Here is an 11804-nt window from a genome sequence, read left to right as displayed (position 1 = left end):
ACATTCTGATACTCTTTTATTTAAATGTTGCCACTTTACAGTTCTCCTTTCAAATTACACAAAAATTACAGGAAAAAAAAATCAAAAGCTGAAATACAATAAAATTTCACAGCCAGTTTTACCTTTCTTCTTCATATTTGAAAGTAGATACAGGGCTGGAGAGATGGCCTAGTGGTTAAGAACACCGATTGCTCCTCCTGAAGTTCCTGAGTTCAAATCCTAGCAGCCACATGGTGGCTCACAACCGTCTGTAATGAGATCTCATGCCCTCTTCTGGTGTGTCTGAAGACAGCTACAGTGTACTTACATATAATAAATAAATAAATCTTAAAAAAAAAAAAGAAAGTAGATACAACTCATTATCTGAGGGGGGCGCCATAGGGTCTTCTGAATTGTAATAATGTACAGGCTCACCAAATGTCCAGGAAAACACAAGCAAACGCTGTAGTCACAGGTAGGCATCCTAGAATTGAAAGTAGAAGCCGGGGTTGGGGCCCTGGATTCGGTCCCCAGCTCAAAAAAAAAAAAAAAAAAAAAGTAAAGAAAAAAGAAAGTAGAAGCCACAGAGCTACTCCTTAAGCTGGGGAAAGGCTTGACAAATGTGAGGCCAAGAGCCCCCTTGTTATTTCCCGATCTCCTGGCTTTCGATTACACAAGGGAGGGGAAGGTGCTATAACGGAGTGCATCTTTCTTTGACTGTCATGAGTGCTGTGCTCACTGTGCATGCAGGCGGCTGATGGCCCATACTATATAAGCATGTGAATGAGACATAGTCCATAGATTTTAACTCTAAAGTGAGTTGTGATGTCCCAGTGATCACCTTGGGATGTCCTTTTCCCTTTAGGGTGAATCCAGTCTCTATGGAAGTTCTTCTCTTTTCATTGAAAGTCAATTCTTTTTCCTACAATATTTTCTGACTAGTGTTTCCCCCTTCACGAACTTCTCCCAGATCCTCCTCCTCATCTCCTCACCTCCCCCTCATATCCACATCCTTTCTTGTTCTTTCTCATTAGGAGATGAACATGCATCTATAATAATAATAATAATAATAATAATAATAATAATAATCAATATGCAAAAATACCCTTGAATAGGTCAAAACAAACAAACAGAAAAAGGAGCGAAAGGAAAACCACAGAAAGACAAAGGGACTCATACATTTGCGCACACATTTGCGTACCCAGAAATCCCATAGAGACACAAAGTCAGAAGCCATGATACATGTGCAAAAGACTAGTAAGGGGGAAATACCTAGATAAAGCATTATGAGACATAAATCAAAACAAAAGAAAAGTCTCCAAAAATGCCATTGAGTTTATTTTATGTTGGCCATCTACTGCCAACCCTGGAGATGCCGTACGTGTGATTTGTATACCCAGTTAAACTCCACTGGAGAAAACTAGCTTTTTCTTTATGAGTAGTTACCAATTGAAGATAGCTTCTGAGTTAGGGATAGGGACTTGCGTCTACATCCGTTAGAAGAGTCTTTGACTGGACTTTACTTTCTGATAGTAGTCAGTCAGATACTTTCCTGTTCGCTGGACTGCTTTTTCTGTCTGTATAATCCAAGGCACTGACCAGGGCAATCCAAGGGCAATCAGATACGTTTCTATTTGTTGGGGTGGTTTGATTGTACAATTCAAGGCGCTGATTGGGCAATCCCAGGGACAGCCTTTTGTTTGCTAGGTCCTGGAGTTACCCTTTCTATGATTCATAATCACACATGTCAGCATAAAACCCAAATTCTCACCTCAAAGGCAATAAGATATTACAGAGCCAACTATGAGTGATCACGACCGCGGAACATGGATTTAGGTTGCCCCAAATTCCACGTTCCAATGTGTTAGCAGTTGGATGAAATTTTTATAATAACAGAAAAAGAAAATTTATATTCAAAGGAAATATTGTATCCATACACACAATCTGTAGGTTGATGTCATTATGCAGGTGAAGGCAGACACAGGATAAATGAGGCCTGTCATTGGACAAGAAGGGAGGTGGGAACAGAGATTTTAGAAGGAGAGGGAGAAGCAAAAGAGAGGAGAGACAACATGGAGGCAGACGTAAACGATCCTCGCCATGCATCTCTACATAGATACAGGTTGTTATGAATGTTTCTTAAGGGATGGATTTCTATAGGCGAGTTTATCTTATCTAGGTGGGCAGTGTATATCTTTATCAATTGGTTGCGAGTTTATTGTGTGGATGTATTGTGGATTGAGAATTTAACATATAAATATGTTTGATAAATTACAGTTTATTGAGTCCTGATTTCACCGGGTAGTTGAGAGTTTATACCTTAACGACCAGGGGGCAGTTGTTGGGTGTGTGAGCAGTGTCTGTGGCAGGGAGTCGCGATAGGCCAGCTCCATGCTGGACTTCTAGAGCCCTGATTTTACTGGGTAGCTGGAATCAGAGGGTTTTTGGCTAGTAGAAAGCCGCTGGGACAGTTACCAACCAAAGATAAATTATGGTTAGTTCCATATGACCTTCTGGTGCTGGAACTGACTCTAGGGACCAGCGTGGCAAGGTGCCGTGCTAGAATGGCCTGTCGACCGTCTGGGTCAGAGGGCACTTGGGGCCAGCATAGAGCTGCTGAGATAAAAGTACCCCGCAGTTCCATGTGGCCCCATCGGTGTCATTTCATATGTATAAAGAAAAAAAGAAGAAAAGATTGTTCAATCTAGGATATTACAGTTCTAAACATACATTCTTCAAGCCCGGGTGTTCTTAATTTCCAAATTTCCAAACCAATACTACTAGACATTAATTCTACTCCATTCATTGATAGACAGGTCATCTACACAAACAAACAAACAAGTAGAAAAACTTGGAAGTTATATGGTATCATAGGTTATGTCGACCTAACAAATGTTTACAGATCACTCCACACACATACTACTATCACATGTTCTCAGCAGTTTTTAGCACTTATTCTAAAAATAGTCTTTAAAATGAATTATACCATATTAGGATAGGAAGAAATGGAAGAAAATGAAGTAACTTCTTTAATTATGTATGACCACAATGGAATATTGCTAGATGTCAACAGCACAGAAAAACTGCAGAAAATATACAAATCATGGCAGTCAAGTACCACCTTAACTTAGGAATGAATCATTGAAGAACTCAAGGAGAAAATTAAAAAATTACTAGGATTGATAAAAATGAAAGCAGAGTGTATTAAAAATTATGGGATACAGAAAGAGCAATGTTAAATGGTAAATATATAGTTTTAAAAAGAGAAAACTCAACTTAATGATACACCTTAAGCTCTTGAAAAAATAAGAACTAAATACAAAAGCAGTAAACAAGAGAAATAATAAAGCTCATGGAAATAGAAATGAAGAAATTACAATAATAAGGAATTAATAAAACAAAGAGTTGATTTATTGAAAAACTATGCAAGGATGGAAAACGTTCATTGCTAAATTAACTAAAAAAGAGAAAGAAGACACCCATTAGTAAAACTAGAGGTGAAAATGGAGACAAAACTATCTATTAAATTCAGAAAATTACAGTGATGAACCTTAAAACCTTAAATTCTGATTAATTAGAAAATCTAAACAAAATAGTTATTTTTAAAGATACATATGATCTGAGAAATTAAATTAAGGTGGAGTAGTTAAGTTGTAGTCTTTAAACCTAGATGCTCTCATGTTCTCATTTTCAAAAACAATACTAGAAGACTCCCAGATTGACTCTAACACAGTAATAGTTGGTGACGTCAGTACTCCACTCTCATGATTGACTGGCCAGCTAACCAAAAACCAAACAGAAAATCATGAGATTGAAATTGAAGGCACTGAGATCAAAGCAACAATAATAACATCAGATCTCCCAATTAAAATTTTCTAGGGCCAGAATTATTCACTGCAGAATTCTTCCAGACCTTCAAAGAAGAGTCAACACAAAGTCTACACTAATTATGCCATAAAATAGAAAAGAAATGAGTGCTTCTGATTATTTTATAAAATCTGTATTATACTGATTCCTAGACCAGATAAGGACATAATACAAAAGAAAACAGGAGACTTACTTCTCTAATGAGTGTAGACAAAATATTCTCAGTAAGAAACCTGCAAATAGATTGCAAGATCACATTGAAACCATCATCTACCATGACCAGGATGTCTTCATTCCAAACAGCAGGGATGGCTTACTATACTCAAACCAACAGATGTTCTCAAAGACAGAAATTACACCATCATCTTGATAGATGCAGAAAGGGCCTGTGGTAACACCCAATATTCCTTCATAATAAAAAGCCAGAGAAGCTGGAAATGGAGAAAACACATAGCGACATGATAGAAAGTACGCATGACAATCATCGCTCACTGTGCGTTCCCATTAACCTCAATAAGAAGACAGGTTCCACTTTTCTCACTCCTCTTCAGTACAATGCTAAAGACCTTAGAGCCTTAAGACAAATGGAGAAAACAAAGGGCTGCAAGCAGAAAAGGAAGAAGTTGTAAATTGCTATGGATAACAATATATAGAAAATGACACTAAACCCTCCTTGTTCACCCTGTGTAAAAATCAACCCTGCATGAATGAAAGACCTGAACGTAATACCCAACTCTTGAAAGCGATAGGCAAGAAGTATGGCGTATGCTTGTTTGTAGGTGCAGGGGTAGGCGATGACTAGTTAGGACCTGTCACTCAGGAAATAAACAGTTGAGAAATAGGACCTTATGTCCTTATAAAGATTCTGTACAGCAAAAAAGAATTTGATTGAAAAGGCAGCCTATTGAATGGGGTAAATATTTGCTAGATAAACCTCTAGCAAACTAATACCTAAAATAGATAAGAACTCAAAAACTAAATGCCAGTGAGACAGCTCAGTTTAAAAGTGGCTATAGAGTGACGAGAGGCTTTGTCCGGTTCGGAGTCCTACTTTGCGGGTGCTTCAATGCGCGGGCGATCTGTGCTTTCATCGCATTTGTTATCAGGTCAAAATGCAAGTCTTCGTGAAGACCCTGATCGGCAAGACCATCAATCGCCCTAGAAGTGGAACCCAGCGAACCATCGAGAATGTGGAGGCCAAGATCCAGGATAAAGAGGGCGTTCCCCGCCCCCCGACCAGCAGGGGCTCATTTTGCGGCAAGCAGCTGGAAGATGGCCGCACCCTCTGATCACAACGTCCAGAAGGAATCAACCCTGCGCCTGGTCCTCCGCCTGAGAGGTGGCTACTAAGTCTTCAGTCTGCACTCCCGGCGGGCAGTGATGGCATTACAATGCACTCTAGCCATTGGTCCCGATTTAAGTTTAGAAATTACAAACCTCTGTTAAAAATGTTAATAAAGGTTTTGTTGCATGGTGAGCAAACAATAAAAATAAAAATAATAAATAAATAAGTGTGGGGTATAAAACCATTTATCAGAAGAAGAGATATGAATGGCTTATCAATGTCCTAAAATGTACTCAACATGCTTAGCCATCTGAGACATTAAAACTAAAACCACTCGGAGATCCATTTCATCTCGGTCAGTTGAGCACCATCCAGGAAACAAATGGCAAGTGCTGGCAAGGATATGAGGAAATCGGAGTCCTTACTCCCTCTTGGTGGCTGCATAAGCCGTTGCAGCCACAACGAAAATCAATGCTGAGGCTTCTCAGAAAGCTGGACTAGAGCCTGCTATCGTACTCATGGGTGTCTCTAAATACTGTTCACACTCACGAGCTCTGTAGGCTAACAGAAGAACATCGCGCATGCGTATGTATGATGAACGATGTATGCGTTTGTTGCCGTAAGGGATACCACACGAGCAGTTGCAGCCACCACCTCGTTTTGCCGCTGACTGTTTGCTGACATTTCAGTTCTGCACGCACTAAATGTGGTCATGGACAGGGGACGTGATACATTGCAACTGTTGCATCTTTTAAGTTCCGAGGATGGCAGGATTCTCCACAATTCCCTTACAACTGTGGTTGCAACATTTTCTATGTTTCAGTAGACTGAACTATCCGCAGTGCTTTCTGTGTAGCTCTTTCTGTTATAAAGTTCATGCTTGCAAAGCTGGGGTTGGGTGTTGTGGGTTGCCCTGGTGCTGTTTGTATCTTTTTGGTGAAAACATTCCTCCAGTCTTGCAGTCACTGACTAGAACTTTATCAGCGAGTGAGAGCGGCATCTCCTTTCTACGTTAGTGACAAAGTATAGCTATTTTCACTGTTACGCAGTTTCTCACTTTCCCATGTGAAACTTGGCCACGAGGAATTGCTGGCGTATGTTGTTTGGTACAGCGTCATTAAGAACCCCATTCACTCCAAAATGGTCACACGCCAGACTCATGGAGATACTAATTCAGTTGAGGGGTTGTGAGCCCTCACAGACAGGTAGTGTTGGGTTCCTGCCTCTATTTCAATCAGTTCACACTCACCCCTTGTCCCATTAATAGTTCCTTATGGCTTCTCAGACCTAATCTTCTTTTCTCTGTCATTCTGGTCCATCTTGAAAATGGCGGCAACCCTCCACCCTCTGCTCTAATTCATCTAGACCATGTTCTCATTCTTCAGGTTCTCTTTTCAGTGGATTCCCCCAGACTCTTGTGGCATTATAGGCCAGCTTCTTGGCTCTGTGCTTGAGCCCCAAACCCAGCTTGAACAGTTTGTAAGAATAGGAAAGCTGGCATTTCATGCCCGGGTTTCATTATTAGCTACAAAATTTTATTGCTGCCTACAATTAATAGATTTTTCAAATGTTGGAGGTTATAGAGCAAGGTAAAAACAAACAAAACGAACAAACAAATGAAAAACTAGGAGCAAAAGCATCTCAGAGGGAGGGAAGATCATTAGACTCCATCAAACATTTCTCAGGCTATGGATGGAGGAGAACGATTTCTGTTCAGCGGGCAGATATTGAAAACAATAACAATCTCCACATGAGTCTCAGAAGAGTATAATTAGCTTTGGGAGAAATAAAAAGCCGGTTTAGACCAGCAGTTCCCAACTGTGTGTGTGTTAGCTTCATCCTTTTAGAGGCATAGACATCTCATCGCTAATCCTGTAAATAACAGATCCCACTAAGACAAGCATGCTAAATTGCTCCCAGCTTTCTTACTGCATAATTATGAGCAAGGTACCCTACTGGGCATGGCCTGCTCAGCTAGATACGGGGCACCCTGACCATCAGCAGTTATTAAATCTCCCTGATGGTTTTAAAAAAGTTTAATCAAACTTGCAACCACCAGCTCAGACTATCGTTTGTCTCTTACACTTGCTCCCCTGCAAGATGCCTTTGGCTATGACTACCCCAAACTCTCTTTGTGTTAGACTTGTTCTCACTCGATTGTCAGTGGGGTGAGTTGATTTTGGGGGATACTGAATTTGTAGAATTGCTTGTTCTGTCTGTGCCTCCATGGGTGGCTCTGAGCACCACAGCTTAGTGTGGTGCTCATGTAGGAGGAGTCTGATTCCAGGCATCTCCTAACGAAGTCATGATCACATGTACAATGGCATATTCACATCTACGGTGGCATACTCACATGTTCGATGACATGCTCACATGTATGATGACATGCTCACATGTATGATAGCATGCTCACACATATGATGGCATGCTCACACATATGATGGCATACTCACACGTATGATGGCATGCTCACATGTATGATGGCTTACATGTATGACATGGTTACATGTACGATGGCATGTTCACATGTATGATGGCATGCTTACATGTATGATGGCATGCTCACATGTATAATGGGATGCTCACATGTATGATGGCTTACTCAAATGTATAATGACATGCTCACATATATGATGACATGCTCACATGTACGATGACATGCTCACATGTACGATGACATGCTCACATGTACGATGACTTGCTTTTCTTTTCGCTGCTCTTCAGTTATCAGCTGGTGGCAGAAGAAACAGTGACACAAACTTATCAAGTGTCTTATTTAACTTCATATGCCACTTACTTTTGTTGTGTTATCTATGTCTTTTAAAAAATAGTCTTTAAATTTTAATTATAACTTGTTCACTTCTGGCTGAGAAGGAGCTTCCTGGTAGAGCTCTTGTCAGTACACATCAGGAACTGAGTTCAATTTTTAGCCTCCCCCACCCAAAAAAAAAGGAAGAGAAAAGGTATCTGCTTTTTATGGTGAACAGCCAAATGGAGTGCAGTGGAAACCCCTTGTAATTGTCACCAGGTTTCCTGAGATGATTTTCATAATATAATAGTTGGAGAACATAGGTAAAATTGTAGCCTGGTTGTCTAGCATTTAACCTGAGACACACATCTGTGTCTTGATGTTCCTTTTCATAGTATTATGGGGAAAATTAAATGCAACGTTTATTGGGACCGTTCTTGAAATAAATCCACTAATCTGCTAAAAAATGAACATCAAAGACTTATGTAGTTACTTCAGGCTTAGATTGTAAGCTTGTATGGCTGTCTCTGTCCTGTCTGAAGTTTTAGTTAGTTTTAGTGAGGTCTGTCTACAGCTGAGAATTCTTGTTGAAGTTTGGACAGAAATGGGTTTCCTTAGTTTTGATGGAGCTATTTTGCTGTTTTTATCACAGCTTTAAATTTTATTTGATGGAGGAATATAGTTATTCTTATTCCATTTGTATATTACTAAACTTATATAAAAACACTTGCATATCTTGTCATAACATCATCCTGATAATGGGAAAGCAGCTTTATAAATCAAAATGAGTTTATTTTGGCCCCAAATGTTCTCTTTTTGGTGTATTTTTTGTTTGTTTTTACAATCCATTTTATAAATTCTGGAACAATACATTTCCTGATCTCACATAGTATAAAGTTAAATAAAGTGAAGACTTGCAATGCACATCTTCATCCTCCACTGTCCTTTGGCTTGTGGGTGAAGTGTTTTTATAGATTGGGAATGAGCCTACCCATTTTGGAGTCACTGTACCTATTTGAATCTTGGTCAATATCTCCAAGCCTATGAAACTTAGTGAACGTCTGTTCTGATGAGGACTCAGGCCCGTTAGCTATTGTGGCAGCGTCCTCTGTAAGCTTCCAGAGGGAGAGTATCTCTGACAGAAGTGCACTGATCTACCGCAGCGAAACAAAGTTATTTTACTTACGGTTCTATCGATGTGAGGAGATGCCATGTGGCCTGTGGGCTTGTTTACAGTTTTAGAGGGTGAATACATGATAATTCTAACAGGAAGTGCGTCAGCAGGCAGGTAGGAATAGTGCTAGTGAAGTAGCTGAGACCACACATCTGATCTACAAGTCTCAGGTAATGAGCGTCGCTGTGCCTGAAATGGACTTTTTTAACCTCAAAGCCCCCATCTCCAGTGACATAGCTCCAATGAGGCCACACCCTCCTCATCCTTCCAAAACATTTCCACAAACTGGGGGCCAATCATTTAAAAATATGAGCCTATGGGGGCCATTCTCATTCAAACCATCACAGGAGACTTTACTCTTTGTTTCTTTCTTTGTGTCTCTCTTCCTTTTTAAAGCATACTAAATTTGCTCACTGAAAGTACGGAACTAGGACAATGACCTGGAGCTCAGTAGTGGGAACAGAAATGAGGCTCTCAGCACTGCCCTCCTCTTCTGTGTGTAGGTTTCACATCCTTGGGCTCCCCCCTATCTAATAGCATGATCCACAAGGGCAGTTTCATTCCAGCTGGTTGATGCAAAAAAGAACCACTAGAGGCCTGGTGAATTATCAAGTTAAGTAATGGGACAAAAGGATGACTCTGGGCTGCAGCATGAACCCAACCTATGAGAATGTGGCGAGGAATGATGTTCGTAGCCATCCCGACTAGAATTTGGTGGCGTAGTAGGGAGGAGATAATATTGCCAAAGCAAAAGTCAGCAATTACTAGAAGGCAAAATCTCTATTGGATAGACAAACCTATTATGTGGGAATATAAGAGCAATGTGAGAAACAATATAAAATTAACATAATTTCATTCATGATAGGTTTAATGGAGTAGCAGTTCAGAAAAATGTTCAGAGAAGCCTTTTCATCATATTGCTTAGCCAAGGCCCACAAATGTCTTTGTGAATAAAATAAGTACTATGGGTTGCACGGTGGCAGCTCTTTGATAAATTATTAATTTGAACAATCCGAATTCACTCTTTTCTGAGGTTTAGATAAGCATCTCCTAGAACTCAATCTTCGCCCCGTGGAACACTCTAAATAGCTAAGGCAGTGATTTAATAAGTGTTTACCAAAAGATTATTTGGGCAGAAAGTCTTCCTCGCTACTGTGAGAGAAAACATAGAAGACTCATTATCTTCTGAAGGCCCTCATTATCTGCCAGAGTAGACAGATACAGAAGCAGGTAGCTCCTCGAAAGAACATCATTTTTGCGATGATTAGTTTTTTGTCTTGTCAACTTGGAACAAGCTAGAGTCGTGTGGAAAGAGAGAACTTGAGTTGGGGAAAATGCCTCCGTTAGATTGGCCTGTGGACAAGTCTGTGTGGAATTTTTTTAATTGATGATGGATGTGTGGGCAGCGCATCCCTGGACAGGTGGTTTCAGTTTGTTTAGAAAAACAAAAACAGACACAGTTGAGTAAGCCGTGAGGAGCAGCAATTCTAAACCGCTTCTGTTTTAGTTCCTGCTCTGACTTCCCTCCATAGTAGGCTAAAAGCTGTAAGCTAAAATAAACCCGTTCATTCCCAGATGGCTTTGGTCACGGCATTTATAGCAGCAATAGGAAGCAAGCCAGGACATCTTGTTGTTTGACGCGAGCTATTCCAAACTGAGCAGCTGTAATGACATTCTCGGCAGGGGCGAATCTTGGACTATCTCTTGAAGAAGCGCGAACAGCAAGACAAACACATCGCAGGCAGAAGTACGGGCTTGAGCCACAGACTAAGAGAAACATTGGATGCTTAGAATCTGCAAGGAGTTATGTAGTTAAATATATGGAAAGATATTAAAATCCAGAGGTGGTGTTTGGTTTGGGGGAAAGTGTTTTCATAACAGGGCAGGCATAACATACAAACTCACAGAGACTGGCAACATGCACAAGATCAAGCCAAATAAAATGTACGCCAAATGTGAACCAGGCACAAAGTCCTTCCAGACAAGAAGCTGTTCACAGCTGATAGATGCTGGGAAAGGAAAAACAATCTCCATTGGAGTGACTCTGGGTATACCAACCACACCCTGAACAGTTCCTGTGCCCAGGTATAGTTACCCAATACAAATTGGACTCCATGGTGTGTTATTGTGGTAGATTTTTTTTTTTTTTGAGAGAGAAAGAGAGAGATGAGGTTGGGTGGGTATTGAGGAGGAAGAGGCTCTGGGTGGAGTTGGGGGATGGGAAAGAATGTAATTAAAATACATAGTATGACATAATCAAAGGATAAACAAAATACTTTAAAAGCATTAAAAATACAGATAGTGTGTAACACTATAAATTAAAATACACTGAATGCTTGCAGCTAGCATTGGTGGTTTGGACCAGAGGAACTAATAGTTAATAGGTGGTGGTTAGATCTTCAGATATTTCTGTGAGCCACAGTAGAATCCTGGTGATTGCTGGTGGGGCTTTGGTAGTTGTATGCATTTCAAAAACCCCATTGTTGGGGTAGAAATCTCACCTCAAGTCAGGACAAAACACAGGAGGCCAATATGGTTCCACATGGAAAGGTTTAATGAGAGAAGAAGAGTAGAAGAGGAGAGGAGTAAAGGTCGGCCGTGAGCACGTGGAGGGAAGAAGGGAGGGCAATGGGGAGAGAAGGGACAAAGGAAAGAGAGGAAGAGGGCAAGAGCAAGGAGCAAGAGAAGAGAGAAGAGAATGAGGGGGGCGCATACCTGGCTGTTGCCCGGTAACTGTGGGGGTGGAGCTT

Source organism: Rattus rattus, chromosome 1 (assembly GCF_011064425.1).
Source record: "Rattus rattus isolate New Zealand chromosome 1, Rrattus_CSIRO_v1, whole genome shotgun sequence".
Taxonomy (NCBI): domain Eukaryota; kingdom Metazoa; phylum Chordata; class Mammalia; order Rodentia; family Muridae; genus Rattus; species Rattus rattus.
Note: the sequence above shows the minus strand (reverse complement) of the source record.